Source organism: Manis pentadactyla, chromosome 11, assembly GCF_030020395.1.
Source record: "Manis pentadactyla isolate mManPen7 chromosome 11, mManPen7.hap1, whole genome shotgun sequence".
NCBI lineage: Eukaryota > Metazoa > Chordata > Mammalia > Pholidota > Manidae > Manis > Manis pentadactyla.
In genome coordinates this window covers 32,632,585-32,648,538 of record NC_080029.1, presented here as the reverse complement: position 1 = coordinate 32,648,538, position 15,954 = coordinate 32,632,585, and the positions used below count along the sequence as shown (strand labels likewise).

Below are 15,954 nucleotides of genomic sequence, written 5' to 3'. Positions count from 1 at the left end.
GGGATCCTTGAAACCGAAAGGCCCCCAACAGAAACTGTAAAATTCATATTTGTTTGCTGTTAGGTTCCGATGCCTTTCCACCCACCCAAATAAAAAGTTGTTAACGTCCCACCCACCCATACCCCGCGCCTTCGCCGGGGTTCTGGAGTGAAGACCTCGGCGGAAATCGCCAGGCTACGTTTCTTTCCTATTTCCCCGCGTGGCCCGCCGCCTCCTTGGCCCTCGCACGTTTCTTCCCAGCACTCAAGGCCGCCGGGTCTGTTATGAAACCCTGTGCGCTGAGTGGCTAAGAGCGGGTTCCATTGCGATGTAATTAGGTCACCCCATTATGAGCACGTTTCTTTGGAAAGGACGGTGCGGGCAAGGCTGAGCGCTCGAATCGCACTGTCGCCACCCCCACCCCCCTCGTACACCCCCACACAGTTTTACTGCAGTTCTTATTTATTCGTCAACCTCCAAGCAAACCCAAGGAAACTTTCCAAATCACAACCGTTTTAGGAAATTGTTGTTTTTCATCTTGGCGAAACGCACTTTTGTTGCAGCCACCAACCTACGTGATCCCAGCCCAGTCGGCTTTTATTTTGTCCCCTCTGACTTAAATTGATGGCACCATTTTTAACCCGCCGCTGCCCCTTGCTTTTCCTTTTGCTGCTGTCCAGCCTCCTGTTGCTTCACTCCTCCTGCTCCCATTTTTCAGCTTTTCTTGAAATCTGGCAAGCGCCAGAAAGGGAAATAACTTCCATCCACCTTAATTTAAATCATTCAAATGTAGGGCTTTTTCTTAAAGGGATATTTGCTCGTTCCTCAGCTCCAAAAAAAAAAAGAGGGGGTGTTCGTGCAGTTTCTTGGTGATGAGGTAATGAGTTCCAGATTTCAGGACAGAGCAGTGTGCGCGTTAAAACCACAAGCTTAGTCTGTCTCCTGATGTGAAGCTATTTCAGTTTTTATTCAACAACCCCCCACCCTCCTACATTCCCCCTACACCACCACCCGCCCCCTCCCCCCCACGGGCCTTGTCGGTCTTTAAGGGTTCGCGAAGCTCCTCGGGGGGACGGGGGACGGAGGAGGGGTGGAGAAGAGAGGGGGAAGGGGACCGGGAGCGGGCAGGGCCGCCTTCCCGGCCCTGGGCCTGTGCCCGCCGGCACCCACTGTCCAACCGCGGCCGCTGGCCAGAAGCACTGCAGGCGGTCTCGGCGCTCTGTGCTGGCAAAAAAGTTTTAGGTTTGTTTTTTTTTTTGTTTTCGTCTTTTTTTTTTTTTCAAAGAGAACGCCGATTCCTCGAATTTTCTCCTCTTTTCCAACTCCCGGCGGAGCTTCCCTCCCCCGCGCCCGGGGGCGCGGGCTCCGCGGGGCGGCGGCCAGCCTGGCCCGCTTGCTCCGGAGTTGTTTACGGGCCCCATCGACCGACCAAGTTTGTTCCAGCTCCCAGGGTCTGTCTCTATAATTAAACTCTTTTTTAATTGTCGGGTTGAAACGTCATTTCGGGGACTTTCCAAGGGTGAGGGAGCCAAGGGGAGGGAGCAAGTGTCCTTAACCCTTCGCTGACCCGGCGTCCACGAGGCGGAGGAGCAGCGTCCAGCCCGGCCGCGGCGGGGTGGGGGGTCTGAGGCCCGGAGCCCAGAGGAGTTCTGTAGGTGCCCGATGGTGGCGGGACTGCAGCAAGCCACCACCCGGGCAGGAAGCCCGACGGGAGGCATGCGCGGCCCTTGCCCGCCTCCTCCGCTCCGCAGTCCGCCCTCCGGTTCCTCACCCGCGCCGTGCCGGGAGAGGCCGCCCCTCCACCTGCGCTGCAGCTTCCGACCGGGAGGCGATGGGCCAGGTCCTCCCACCCAGGCCCGACTTCCGGGCCCTCCTGGCATGCCGGGAGACGGTCCCTTCGCGAGGAGGGGCTACCCAGGTATTTTTGGCTTGGGGGTGTTAGTTTTTGTTAAAGGGGTAAAGTGAAAGTCCTCGGAATTAGTTAAGTGCGACGGATATACTCGTCGGCCAGTCTGGACCCTGAGCGCAACTTGCAGCAGGTGAGTGTGGGGAGCCTGGACGCCCGGGTCTTGTCACCAGCGCCCTGCAAGGCACCCCCCCTCGCCAGTGTCCCCTCGACCTAACGTCGCAGAGCCTTGCGATGTTGCATTTCCTTCCCAGCTTAAGGTCATTTGCAAAATCCCCCGAATTCTTCGGATTGGGCCCCCGCTCTTACACCAACCTTCGCTACTGGAGATCCTGGGACAGCGGCAAGGTCCTTGGATTCGAGAGCGAGGGAGGTAGGGCCCAATGCGACCCCAGAGTTACCTGTTTTAGATTCACCTGGAGTGCTTGTGGAATATAGATTCCTCAGCCTGGACCCTGGCCCAGTGAATCAGAAGCTCTGGGGTGGGGCCAGGAATCTGTATTTTTAGTAAGTTGCCTCCTAGTAATTCAAACACTAACTTTTGAAATCAGTGGTCCAGGACTTTGAAGATGGGGCATTCTGTATCCAAATCTTGGCTCTGCCGTTTTTTAGCTGTGTGACTTTTCGAGACACTAACCAAAGCTTCAGTTTCCTCCTCCTTAAAGTGCCTAGTTTCAGGCCTAGCTGAATCCTTTTATATGCCTAGCTAAACTAAACCGTTCCTGGGGCCTTATTACACCACGAAACAAAGTCTGGGGGGTATTCAGTTTTCAAGCGGATTCTTCAGTATAGCCATCCATGAAATGGTAAACAGACAGCTGACAGCTTTGATCTAGATCACTCTCTGGCCTCCACTCCCTGCCCTGGACTAGGGAGAGAGGAGCTGGAGACAGGAAGAGGGCACTGGCCCAGGGCCTGGGGAAGAACAAGGTTGGTCAGAATGAGGGGATGGGACCCTGCTCTAACCGAACAATACCTAATTGTTGTCACAAGCATTTCTGAAAACAAGACCACTGGTTCCCTGTTGATAGTCAGTAAACGCCAGTCTCTTCTATCACTCAAAATCCTCAAGCCCTTCACAGTGATTAATGGGCTTTTCTCAACTGCCAATATCTGCCCCCCAAACCAGCCAGAACCCTCAGGAGAGAGTAGTGAGTGTCTACTGTAAATACACCTCTAAACTGTGTCTGGAACCTCGGGGGTGTAGCTCAGGGAGGCAGACACCTCCTAGAACTACTGCTAGGGTGGGGAAAATCCAACCCCAGGGCTAGCAAGGCTCTGGGAAAGGCGGGTGGGATCTCATTGCCTTGCAGTGGGACAGCTAACCCTCATTCTTAAGTTAATTGTTTCAATACTTTCCCCTCAGGGATGTTCCACAGTTCCAAATTTCTGCTAAGTTCCCAGGCTAGCCCACAGCTGCACCTTCCCCTTCCTTGTCTAGGCCTGCCTGACACAGGATAGCCCATGAGTTTTGAGTTACTTAGACTGATGAAAAGCCCAATTCTGGTGGCTGGTCACCAGTTGCACAACTTCAATCAGGTTACTTAGCCTCTGGGATGGTGAAGAAGGTTACACTCTTTTCAGCCAGTACTTAGCTCACGTCAGCCTGTTGCCCTCCAGCCACTCCAAACTATTAGCAGTTGGTGGTAGTTGCTGCACACTCCTCCCTGGGGCTTTAGCGAAGAGGTTCCTTCTGCTCAGGCAGCTCCCATCAGGCAAACTGCCTTTCTTGCAGGGGTACCACTGCAGCGGGCAGCACTCCACCAGTCTAACTACATTCTGTGGTAATTACCTGTTTACTTCCCCACTGGACTATAAACTCCTTGAGGATAAGGGCTTCTCTATACCTGGGTGTCAGGAGTAGTTCCTACATAGAAGCACAGTAAAGTTTTTTCAGTTTTTACTGAACCCTTGCCATTGAAACCTTGAGGATACTTTGTCACCTTAAATCTAGCAGTGGGAATAGAAGGATAGCAGAGGTTCTAGGGGTGGCAGGAAGCGAGGACTTGGGCTCTGCAGAAAGGGGAGACGCCAGCCTTAACACCTGGAGGTGCAGAAGGCCAGAGCTGGTAACTCAAGGAGTCTGGGCTTCCACAGCTTGCCCAGGGGCATGTTCTATTCCACTGTTAAGAGGCCAGTCTAAGAGACCTCTCCTAGATGGAGCACTGGTCTAGAAGTCAGGAATCTCAGATTCTAGAGTTACTCTGTCTCTCTCTAATTCAACAGGTCATTCTCAACTCTGGGTTTTGGTGTTCTGATCTGTAGATGGAGACAGGGTTGAACTAGAGCAGAGGTGCTCAAACATCATTTGGTACAGAATCACCTGAAGAGCTTTTAAAAATAGATTTTATTAAAAATCAAAGATTGTGCCTCATTTGGTTTAGAATGTGGCCCAGCATTTGTATTTTCTAAGATCCCCAGATGATTCTATTATGAAGCCAGAAAAACTGAATTCAATTATTGTAGAGCAGTGGTTCTCAACCAGGGACAATTTTGTCCCCCAGTGAACATTTGGCAACATGTTGAGATACATTTTTGGTTGTCACAACTAGCGGGGAAAGATCAGTCAGTGTTACTGGCATCTAAAAGGCAGAAGCCAGGGACATTGCCCAGTATCCTGCAGTACACAGGACAGCCCTCCAAAAAGAATTAACTGGCCCAAAATGTTAGTAGTACCAAGACTGAGAAGACCTAATCTAGAGGTTCTTTCCAACTCCAAGATTACTGTATACTTAGCTAGGGCCCAGGCACACCCTCCCTGAACCTTTCTCCAATGGTAGCCCAAGTGGTCTTTTTCAAAACCTAGACTTGATCTGGACTAAGGGTCTGCTTTTCATTCTAAGAGGGATGGGTGGCCTAAAACTCTTGACTACCCATCCCTCTAAGAATGAAAAGCAGACCCTTAGTCCAGCATAATCTGATCCTCTCTTATTGCTCCAGCCTGGACTTTCATATCCCCTCTTCTCCTCATCACCACCTCTCCCACCCCTCAGGGCACTCCTTGCTCTAGTCAGCTTCAGGTGAAAATGAATCCTTCTTCCTCCTGCCCCAGGGCCTTGACACCTGTTACTTCTTCCATCTGAATTGACCTTCCTTTGGCCCAAGTAAACTCCAAATCAATCTTTAGAATCCATCTCAAGCATCACTTCCCCAACCATTCTTGGTGTCTTCTCCCCCCACAAGGCAAGGTATCTGTCTTCCCTCCTGTGTCCTCATGAAATGCTTATTTCCTTCAAAATACTTAGTTCCATCTGTGAGTATACATTCATTCCTGTAACTTTTTATTTTTACTTTTTAATTTAATGTACAATTAAGTTGATCTTTGGTGTACAGAATTTTAACATATGAATAGATTCATTACCATCACCATTATCAGGAAACAGAACAATTCCATCACCCCTAAAAAACTCCCTCATCCTATCCCCTTTTGGTCACACCCACCCCCATCCCCTTACTCTGGCAACCACTGATCTGTTCTCTATACTGTAATTTCATCTTATCCAGAATGCCATATACATGGAATCATATGGTATGTATGATTTCACATAATGCCTTTGAGAATTATCCATGTTGTTGCATGTATTAATAGAGTTCATTCCTTTTAATCAAAGAGTGGTATTTCACTGTATGGATGTACCACCATTTGTTTATCTGTTCACTTGTTGAAGATGAATTATTTGGATTATTTCCAGTTTGGGGCCCTCATGAATAAAGCTGCAATAAACATGTACAGAATTTTGTGTGAACAGAAGTTGCTATTTCTCTAGGGAAACTAGGAGTGGGATTGCTGAGTCATATGATAAGTGTATGCTTATAAAAAAAACTACCCAACTATTTTTCCAGAGTGGATGTACCATTTCGCATCTCCAACAGGAATATATGAGGTTTCCAATTACTCCACATCCTCACCAGCACTTTAATTAAATTGTCAGTATTTTTTTATTTTAGGTGTGTAGTGGTATCTCATATCTCACAGTGGTTTTAATTTGCTACTGATTTGAACATCTTTCTAAGTGCTCATTTGCCATCTCTGTCTTTCGTGAAGTATCTGTTCGTCTTGCCCATTTAATTGGCTTATTTGTTTTTTTTACTGTTGAGAGTTGTTCTTATTTTCTAGATATAATCCCTTTGTTGGATATATAATTTTCAGATATTTTCTTCAGTTTGTACCTTATCTTTTCATTCTCTGAAAAATAAATTTCATAGAGTACAAGTTTTTAATTTTGATGAAGTCTAATTTTTCAGTTTTATCTTTTGTGGGTCATACTTTTGGTGTTACCTAAAGACTTTTTGCCTAACCCTAGGTCATCAAAAATTTTCTGTTTTCTTCTAAAAGCTTAATAGTTTACATCTTACAGTTAGATCTATGATCCATTTGGAGTTAGTTTTTATAGGAGATGTGAGATTTAGGTTAAAGTTCATTTTTTGCCTATGCATGTTGAATTCAACATTGTTTATTAAAGAAAATATCATTTCTCCATTGAATTGCTTTTGTGCCTATTCAAAAATCAGTTCACCATATTTGTATGGGTCTCTATATTTTCCACTGATCTGTGTGTCCATTTTTTTGCTAATACCACACTGTCTTGATTATTGTAGCTTCATGGTAGGTGTTGTAATTCCTTCAGTTTTATTCTTATTTTTCAAAATTATTTTAGCTATTCTAGTTCCTTTGCATTTTTATATAAATTTCAGACTCAGCTTATTTATATCTATAAAAATATCCTACTGAGATTTTTATTGGAATTGCAGACAGTTCAGGAAGAAATGACCTATTTACTATGTATAATCTTCTAATCCATGAACACCGTATGTCTATTAGGTCTTTTTTTTCATTGCTCACTACATTTTTTTAAATTAAAGTATCGATACACAGTCTTATATTGGTTTCAAGTATACAACAGAGTTGTTCAATAGTTACCCAAATTATTAAATCCTCACTGCCACTAGTGTAGTTACTATGTCAACATAGGAAGATCTTCTAGAATCATTGGCTATATATTCTCCATGCTGTACTACATGTGTGTGACCAACTTATAATTGAGAATTTCTGTGCCCTTTTTATTCCCCTCACCCTTCCCACACCCCCTTTCAACCCCTCCCCGATGGTAACCACCAGTCACTTCTCAGTGTCTACAAGTCTACTGCTATTTTATTCAATTGGGTCTTTGATTTCTTTTTTGGGGGGAGGGTTCTTTGATTTCTTTAATTAGTGTTTTGTATAGCTTTAGCATACAGATCCTATATATATTTTGTTAGATTTATACCTAATATTTCCCCCTTATGGGGTAACTATAGTAATTTTTTTTCCTAATTTCAGTTTCCAATTTTCCATTACTAGTTTATAAAAATACAGTTGATTTTTGTGTAATGTCCTTGTACCCTGTGATCTTACAAAAGTCACTTTAGTTGTAAAAAGGGTTTTTTTGGTAGATTCCTTTAGTTTTTTTGTATTTTTTTAACATAGGCAATCATGTTATCTGCAAATAGGAATAGTTTAGTTTCTTCCTTTCAAATCTTACACATTCTATTTCTTTTTGTTGCCTTTTTGCCCTGCCTGGTTCCAGTATGATGTTAAATAGGTGTACTGAGAGTAGACACCCTTGCCTTAATCCCAGTCTCAGTGGAAAGCATTCGGTCTTTCACTATAAAGTGTGATACTGGTTGACATTTTTCCAGTAATTTAATTTTTTGACATCTCCTTTCCCACCAGGATGAATGCTCCATGGCAGCAGTCTCTGCTCTCAAAGCAATGCCAGTGCTTGGCACAGTACCTAATACACAGCAGTAGGCCCTCAATAAGTACTTCTCTACTTTGGTAACTTAGCAGCTATAACCATCTCCTGTATGACAGAAAACAGAGGGACTTGGCTGAACATCCACAGACATCATAAAGAATAATATTACAATAAATACCCCAATGGACCCAGCCAGGCATTAGCCCCGTAGAGTTGGCTATTTCAAGCCACAAAGCATCTGTAGATCAGCTTTCTAGAAAGCCATATTGTGTCAAAGCATTTATCTATGAGAAATGGATGGCTGCAGTAAAATAATTATTTTAGATTGAGAGCATTCCATCCCAAAGGGAGTTTAAACAAAAAGCTCTCAGCTCTGAAAAACAGGGGCTTTCAGGGTAGGGTCCCACTGCTCTGAAATCTTAGGCCCTCAGATGGATGGGGTGGTTTTGCTAAATTTATTTCAGCTGCTTATAGAAACAGAGGGGGAAGAAGGGGCGGCTGCTTGCACACCAGCCCTGGCTCTGGAGTATTAATATCTGCTGGGTCAAGCTTTTATTTGGGTTTTGTTTTACCCTTCGGTGAGGGGGAAGCAGGCAGGCATCAGGAGTATCTCGCAGCTGCACATCTTCTGAGCTGTGGTGTCCCAGCTTTCTCCCTGTACATTCCCTGGCAGGTCAACCCCAGCCCACTCCTCCCCTCCTCCCCTTGGGATGGCTATCTCCCTCCAGAATACCAGGCTTTTCTCTGCAGTCACCTAGGCACCTTTGACATCACCTTCTCTCCTCTCCTCAGAAGGGGTCTGAGCATGGGGAGAGAGAGATTTTGAACCTGCTTTCTTTCTGGCACAAGGGTGAGTGCAGGGTGACCTGGGGCCTTTGTCCCTGGACCCCATCAGAACCCCCTACCCAATCCCATATCCCCCATCCCCAGTGGCTCTACTATTTGAATTCTGGGGGTTGTTGAATATGAAACCCAGGCATTTTCAACCCTGACTTCCTTCTCATCAGCCTCCCCAGAGCACTGAACACACAATCTTCTTAGTGCCTGAACAGTCTCTTCTGTCACACACACACACACACGCACATTTGTAGAAAAAGGTGTTAAATGAAACCATGGTGCTTTTTAAAAACCTGTTCTGGTGCTGAATTTGAAATGCTCCACGGAACACAGGTTCATTACCTCTCACAGGTGTGGAGGAAACTAAGCCATGGAGGCGGAAGGTGGCAGCAGGTGACATTCACCCACTGATGGTAAGTGAGATCATGTCCACCTGCTGGCTCTCAGCAATTCCTACTGAACCCAAAAGGATTAGAGAAAGACGGGGCTCCCAGCTGGGGGCTTGCTGGTACGCTGCTGTCTGAGGGCAGAATGAGGAGATGTGCTCAAAGAAGCTAAAAAATCAGCTGGGCTTAAGGCTTGAACAATTACATGAGACTGTGGGGAACTACCTCGCACAGTGTCCAGCCCAAGGGAACCCAACAAATGCCAATTTGATCCTTGATAAACTCCTGCTTCCTGGATCACCAAAGAAGATGGGAGAAAGAGTCCTGGTCCTCTCCACTCCCCAGCCCCAAAGCAGAAAGACTGATGCTGGGAGGGCGGATGGCCTGGGGCCGAAGGTTGGGAGAGGCCCAATATGAAGATTCTCCAAGGGGTTCACCCTCCGAACTGGGGGGTCTGCTTCAGGGAGGATCAAGGCAGCAGCACATACTTGTAAACTGTAAAGTGCTTGCAAGCAAACCAAGTTCCCCTTTTGTCCCAGCACCAGCCAGTTTGCTTTGGAATTATCCTCCAGCGCTCTCTAGCGAAACGCACCCCCAGTGAGGCAGGACCCACTTCCCCAGCCAGAGGAGGGCTCATACAGCTCTGGGAGGGTCACTGTGGAGGCAGCTGGTGGAGGAGAGGACAGACCTTTCCCACAGCTCTATGACTTCTTTAGAGCTGAGTTTCCCCCACCAACGGCACCTTCCACCCCAGGGGGACCATGGGCCCCAAAACCAAGGCCTGCCCTTGTCTGACCAAAGGCAACCAGATCTGCTTCAGCTGTTCAGTGCGCGAACAAGCCGTCCCAGAGCGGAGGGAAGCAGCTGGGGAAAGAGTCCTGCCAGCCCCGGGGGTGTAAATATTTATACAACGTGGTGCGTGGGAAGAGGAGGGCAGAGGGAGGTGGCAGGACTGAGGCAGCCCCCAGACTGCGGAGGGAAGGAGCCTGCGCCTTGGGCTCAGGTGAGAGGGGCCCAAGGCTGCCACATCCCAATCCCCATTCGAATTCCTACATCAGAGAGGCTCTATTTTTGCCCCCAGCCCTCCTGCCAGAGATGAGGGGAGAACTTGGAAGAAAATTCATCATCCGTCGTCCCCTGTCCCATCTAGGATAGGCCTCTGTGTCAGGAAGGTGGCTCTGCCTTGAGCCAGAGACAAAGCAAGTCCACAGGGCCCAGGAGTAAGGACCTGAAGACTCCTGGGGCTCCTGGTTCTAGGGTCTTGAATGAGGCTGGACCCCACGAGTTGGACTCTAGGGCTGAAGATTTAGGAAACAAGGGTAAGTTATAAGAAAAATATAAAATAAGCCAAGATTTCTCTCAAGCTTCTTTATAATCAGGAGCACTTTTCTAAAATGGCAGAATACATTGTGCATCGAGGAGGAGAAGGAATGGATGGGAGCTGGCAAGAGAGCATGATGTGGAGAAGGTGAGGGAGCCCTTGGTGGCACTTTCAGAGAAGCATGTGGCCACCACCACAGGACTAGGAAAAGACAGTGAAGCCTGATGGGCATCCACCTGGCACTCTTGGGTTCCTCCTCCTCAGGATGCAATGCAACCCAAGTGCACACTGACCCAGAGGCCTTCTAAGGACCCAGTCAGGGCTCACTGGCACTGATGTCCCAGGGTGGGAAGAAAGCCTGGGCTTGGGGGGGACAGCCAGATGGACTCCAGTCGATTTGCCTCAAGACAGCTGGGGAGCAGAGCCAGGACACTCCTCGCCCCCCCTCCCCAGCACTCCAGGCAAGGAGGGATGCGGCTACAACTTCTAGGGTTTCTCTGTCACCGCACCCATTGAGAAGTACCACCTGCTTCTATCAGTAGCAGGGCTGACCCTCAGGGCCCCCCACAGGTGGAGTTTGTGTTGCTCCCCAGTGGCCAAGAGCCTTTAAGATGCCTCCCAATGCTCAGCCACTTCTTGCATTCTCCCTGTGCCCTCAAAACACTCGTGGGCCAGGGATGGGGGCACTGGGAAGAAAGGACCTTTTGCTGGAAAACTGCCTCTGTCTCCCAGCAGACAGCTCCAGATGCCCAGGCTGGCTTCAGCCAGAGAGCAAGGATCAAAGGATACCCAGATTGCCCCAAGACACAGACCCTTAGGCTACAAATCCTCCCATCCACGCACAGAGCTTTCCAAATGATCCATGCCCAGGGGGTGCACCTCCTCTGAGCTGAGTCTGGAGGGAACCTAGTGGATCCCCAACCTGTCCACCCAGAGAAGGATGGCTTCCACTGCCTCCCTGAGCAAGGGGTCCCGGGCCCACACACCGTGGAGGAAACACCATCTGCCCACAACCTTCAGCCCGGGCCTGGCAGCTGACATCCACCCTCACAGGGGGAGAGCAGTGCTGTCCCCAGCCCCTCTCCAGAAGGAGGCTCCTCTTCCAGGGACACCAGGCTGGGAGAGAATCTTCAGATGTCTAGGTCCTCTTCTGCCACCGAGGCCCTGCCTGCCGGCTGTGGTCTCATCTTTGCCAGCACTGCTTAACCAGATGAACAAGAATAAAAGCCTGTGTGGCCCCAGGAAAGCGTTAGGGAAAAGAACTGAAACTAAAGGAAAGGATAGGGGGGAGGGACAACAACTGTAAGAAATGGGAGAGGAGGGAAATTCAGGAAACAGACAAAATAAACCATCCAGGAATCCAGGAAGGCCACAAGAAAAGAAAAGTTATGCTAAGGAGGCAGAGTGCGGTGGGGAGGGCAATTGAGAATGAAAAAGAAGAGGGGCAGATATAAATATTCTGAGAAGTGAGAAGAATGTGAAAGCAAACACCATCAGAAAAAAAGAAAAAAGAGAGAGAGACCCAGGAGAGAAACAGAGGCAGCAATGTATTTAAAACAACTGCTTTGACCCTCAACCAACCACACTCAGTAACACTGAGTCATTGCTTTTTGTGGATTTCAGACTTTTCCCGATACTGAGCAAGGACAGTTCTAGAAAAGCAAGCTTTCCTTTGGCCTTTGTTTTTCCCACAATTCTCCTAATTCACCACCACCCTTGTCTTTTGCAGAGTGAGGGCTGCTCTTCCTGGGGCAAGGCGGAAACCATTCCAGTTCACCCCAGAGGCTGGTGACTTCCGTCATGGTGCCCTCTGGGAGGCTCCAGGAGAATCTGAGCAGGAGGAGCTTTAGGTGTGATGGAGCTGTTACTAGTTTTGCATCTTCCAGGGAGGGGCTAACCCAATCCCCAAACACCCCACTCCTGGAACAGCAGGGGTTCATGGAAGACTGGCATTGGAAACTCTCCATAAAGCCAGGGCAGTCTCAGCAGATGCAACCTTTGGAAACAACTTAGGTGATGTAAATTAATTTCCAGGCATTCCCAAGGAGATCTAAAGATAGCCACAGCTTTCCCATTGCCATGGTTGGCAAACAGCCTCTTGAAGTTCACTGTTTTCATAAGCCTTGTGTCCATAAATCCCATGACCACTTGCAGAAGATGCTGGTTCCTCTCCTTTTGCTTGGCCTTTTCCAGCCTTCTGTTGCCTCTTTCTTCTGTGAGCTGGCCAGTGCCTCCCTTCTCTGTGTCTGCTTTGGTTTTTCTATTTCCCTTACCTAATCAAACCTACCTCTGCCCACTCTTCCATTTCTCTAGAGCAGCAGGAGTTGGGAGAAAGCTGAAGCAAACCAAGGCAAAATCAAGCAGCAAAGGAGGTTAAAATGTGAATGCGTTTGATTTAGAGCTCAACTTTGGCATGCCCAGGCTGTCTCTAGTGGATGAGCCAGGCTCCCAGTAGACCAGGCCCTGAGCCTCACCAGGCCACCTAAAGCAGCTCCTCCAAAGTTCAGCCCTGCAGCCACACAGGCTGCACTCCAATAGACTGAGACAGAGAAAACAATGCCCACACCATTCTCCCTCCAAAAATCTCAAGTATTTGACCCTGATTCTGTATGTTCCTAAAGTCATTTTTCTTTTATCAAAAACTGAGAAACGTGACAAAAGGTACAGAAAGGATAATGTCTAGGTTGTGGCCTTGGATATTCTACCCAGTTTCTTCCCATCCCTCTTAACCTTCAAACCTGTCACAGTCACATAATCTATGACTCAAACTATTATTTAACCATGAAAAAAGACAAACCAGGAAATTAGAGGCTGAATGACCTAAACTTTATTCCATTCAACTGAGCTAATCTCCTCAAAAGGGTGTGTATAATAAATCATACTATATCTGTTCTGGAAGATGTGAACATTGAAGGGAAAAACGCATGGTGACTACAGATCCCAACTTGTTGAGATTTGTCCTCAAAAGGGTAAGTGCCTGGTTGTAAGCCAAGTTGCCTAGCAGTTTGCTAAATTAGCCTTAACATTTGGGAACCAATATGTTGCAATGGAGAGCACCCGATGTTTAGGCTGACCACATTCATATCCTGGCACTGTCGCTGCTTAGGCAAGCAAGGGACTTACCTGCCCTCCCTAAGTCTCCTCCACTGTGAAATGGCAGTGACAGCAATACCCATCTCCTGGGGCCACTGTGAGGACAGATGAGCAAAGTGCTTGGCACATGTGAGCAACGCCCCCTCCCTAAAAGCACCCCCAGTCAACTTGCTGTATGGTAAGCAGCAAATTGGCAAGACCAAGAAGAAGGCTGGAGGCCCCACAAAGTGGGGTTCCACGGAGTCACTGGAACACAGTCAAGTATCCCGAGCAAGAGAGAGAAGAGGATCCCAGAGGAGGCAGCTGGCGGGTGGAGCACTGCAGGGAGAGCCAAGGACAGCCACTCACAGCGGGGGTGGGAGGACGCAGGGGGCTCTGCTCCAGTCCTCCCGCATTAGCGCAACGCGGCTGCATCCCCACCCTCACATGTGTTCATCCTTACGTGAAACTCAGCACATACTGACCTCACACCCACGATGTGCATGGCTCTGGCGGGTGGCGTGCTGTAGCAGGAGTGAACGTAAGAAGTGATCACATTGGCATCAGAGACTTAACAAACCAGGCATTTCTGCCCAGATTCAGAAACCTATCTTTTCAGGAGCTAGATAGATTGTAAGGATATGACCAAATACTGAAAAAAATCTTATTTCAGGATCGGTTTTTTCTTCTTTAAGTAGAAAGGCAAAGAGTTAAAAAAATGTTCTGGAAATGTCAACATCAACTGAATCTTGGTACTATTTAGGGGGCATTATTTCATTTTTAGGTGAAATAAGGACAAGGTGGTTAAGTTGAATGAGTCCATTTTTTTAGAGATGCATACCGAAACACTGCCAGATGATATGAGCTGATGTATAGGGTTTACCTCAGTATTATATGGGAGATGGGGAGGCAGATGGTGGTAAAAATAGACAAGTATGGCCCGGTGGTGGTGAGGTTGGTGATGGGGCACATGGGGGGTTCATCATACTCCTCTGTCTCCTTCTGTATATGTCTGAAATTTTCCATCATAAATGTTTTAAATTCCTAAAAGCTGAAAAAAATTTTTACTGAGGAATTTCTTGTCTTATTGGTTCTTGCAACCTGTTGTTTACTTCCTAAGGACATGTGCTCTTGGACAAGAGATGAGGCTGTAGGAAACATGCCAGGAGCCAGGGTGGGCTGGAGAACAGGCAGGGAGACCACCACCCCAGGTCAGGAAAGCGCCTCAGACCCTCCTCCCTACACAAGGATGAAGACCAAGGGGTGGTGTCCTGCCCCTCGGAGCCTCCCAGGCCAGGTAAACAGTCAGAGGGACTGGTGTCCACTTTGTGCTCCTTCAAAAAATTCAGTGAAAATTATTTTTAAATTGGTTTCAATGTATTTTAAACCACAGTGAAGTTTTCTTTGCCAGCAGAGAGCCATTACAGAAGAGGGGGCTACCTTTCCAACCTCACTTTCCTTAACTGGAAAATGGGGAGATTCACACATACTCTGATTCCTAGAGTGCAAGATAAGTGAGGTTAATGTATGGAAGGTGCCCTAGCACTAGTAGGCATTGATAAAGGGTAGGTCTGATTTAACAGGTTTTTGGCAAATGTTGACCTTTAGCCTCCTAGGACCACAGTGGAGCCACCTCATCTTGCATGGCTCTGTAGAGGTTTCACTTACACATCTAAATTAAAGTCAAGGCACACACAAGCTGAGACCCCTTGGGTCAGGCATCCTGCTCAGTGTCAGCCCCTTCCAGTGTCAAAGCCACTGCTATCCTCCTCTCTCCCCAGAGGAGCTACCCGTGCTCCGGGGAGAGCTGGCCACTTGGATGGAGACCCTATGGCTTCTCTCCAGTTGAAGAATGAGTTCTAAAATAAAGAAGAGGGCACTGCCCACTCTGGACCATGGTTTGAATGGCAAAATGCATCCTAAGAAAGCAAACCTTCAGCAGATTGATTCACTCCCAAAGATGGGGTGGTGGTGGTCAGGGTGCACAGATGGACAGCAGGCCCTCTGCCCAGCAGTGCATGCATGCAAACCACCCCCACACACAGAGCTTCCGAAGCCCTCCCCTGCCGAGCTGTGGACAAGCGGTCATGAAGGCCTCCAGACACCAGAGGGCAGCACAACACACCCTCCGAAGCCAGAGGGACCTGCCAAATGGCTCAAGAAGGTGCTTGGACAACAGACAGCCTTCCAGGAACAAATCTAAGTAGCCATGACATGCAGAGGAAGGAATCCCAGGAGAGGCAGGTGGCCGACACAGCCAGTTCATAAGTCTTTGCCACTTCCCCCAGGCAACTGGTGAGTGGCTTCCTGTGAGACAAACTTCAGCCAGAAGAGTGTGTTTGTGAAATAAGATGAGGAACTCACAGGCTACAGAACAGGAAGGGATGAGGGGACATAAGCAAAAGGTAGTCCACATGCTGAGAGAATGGCCACCCTAGGTCATTGGGCTTTTGCTCTATGCCTACTGTCAAGTAGATAAAGGGGTGTGTCCCATCCCAATCCCCTGCACACCCCAGCCTCTCCGTAACCCCCCTGTCCACGGAACCCAGCCACACGTTCTCTGTGCCTTCGTCCCTAAGGAAAACCAAGTAAGAAAGGAGAGCCCAAGAAAGAGTGTAGACAGTTCTCAAAAGGTTCTTTGGTTTGGGGACCTTTGAAATGCATTCAGAGGATTATTCTAAGCTCTCTGAAGCCCCCTGGCTCCAGAGAAGAAAG

The 15,954-nt window shown here is 48.1% G+C and overlaps 2 long non-coding RNA genes across 2 annotated transcripts; one reads left to right on the top strand and one right to left on the bottom strand.

Annotated features, from left to right (window-relative positions):
* Positions 1–1,635: 1,635 nt before the first annotated feature.
* Positions 1,636–14,353, top strand: LOC118926468 (uncharacterized). The gene is made up of 3 exons (XR_005030475.2): positions 1,636–2,018; positions 8,812–8,873; positions 11,897–14,353. It is a non-coding gene; the product is annotated as an uncharacterized LOC118926468 (long non-coding RNA).
* Positions 4,470–4,894, bottom strand: LOC130679487 (uncharacterized). Its single transcript, XR_008992455.1, has 3 exons — positions 4,759–4,894; positions 4,650–4,703; positions 4,470–4,609 (listed from the first exon to the last, which is right to left on the bottom strand). It is a non-coding gene; the product is annotated as an uncharacterized LOC130679487 (long non-coding RNA).
* Positions 14,354–15,954: the final 1,601 nt, after the last annotated feature.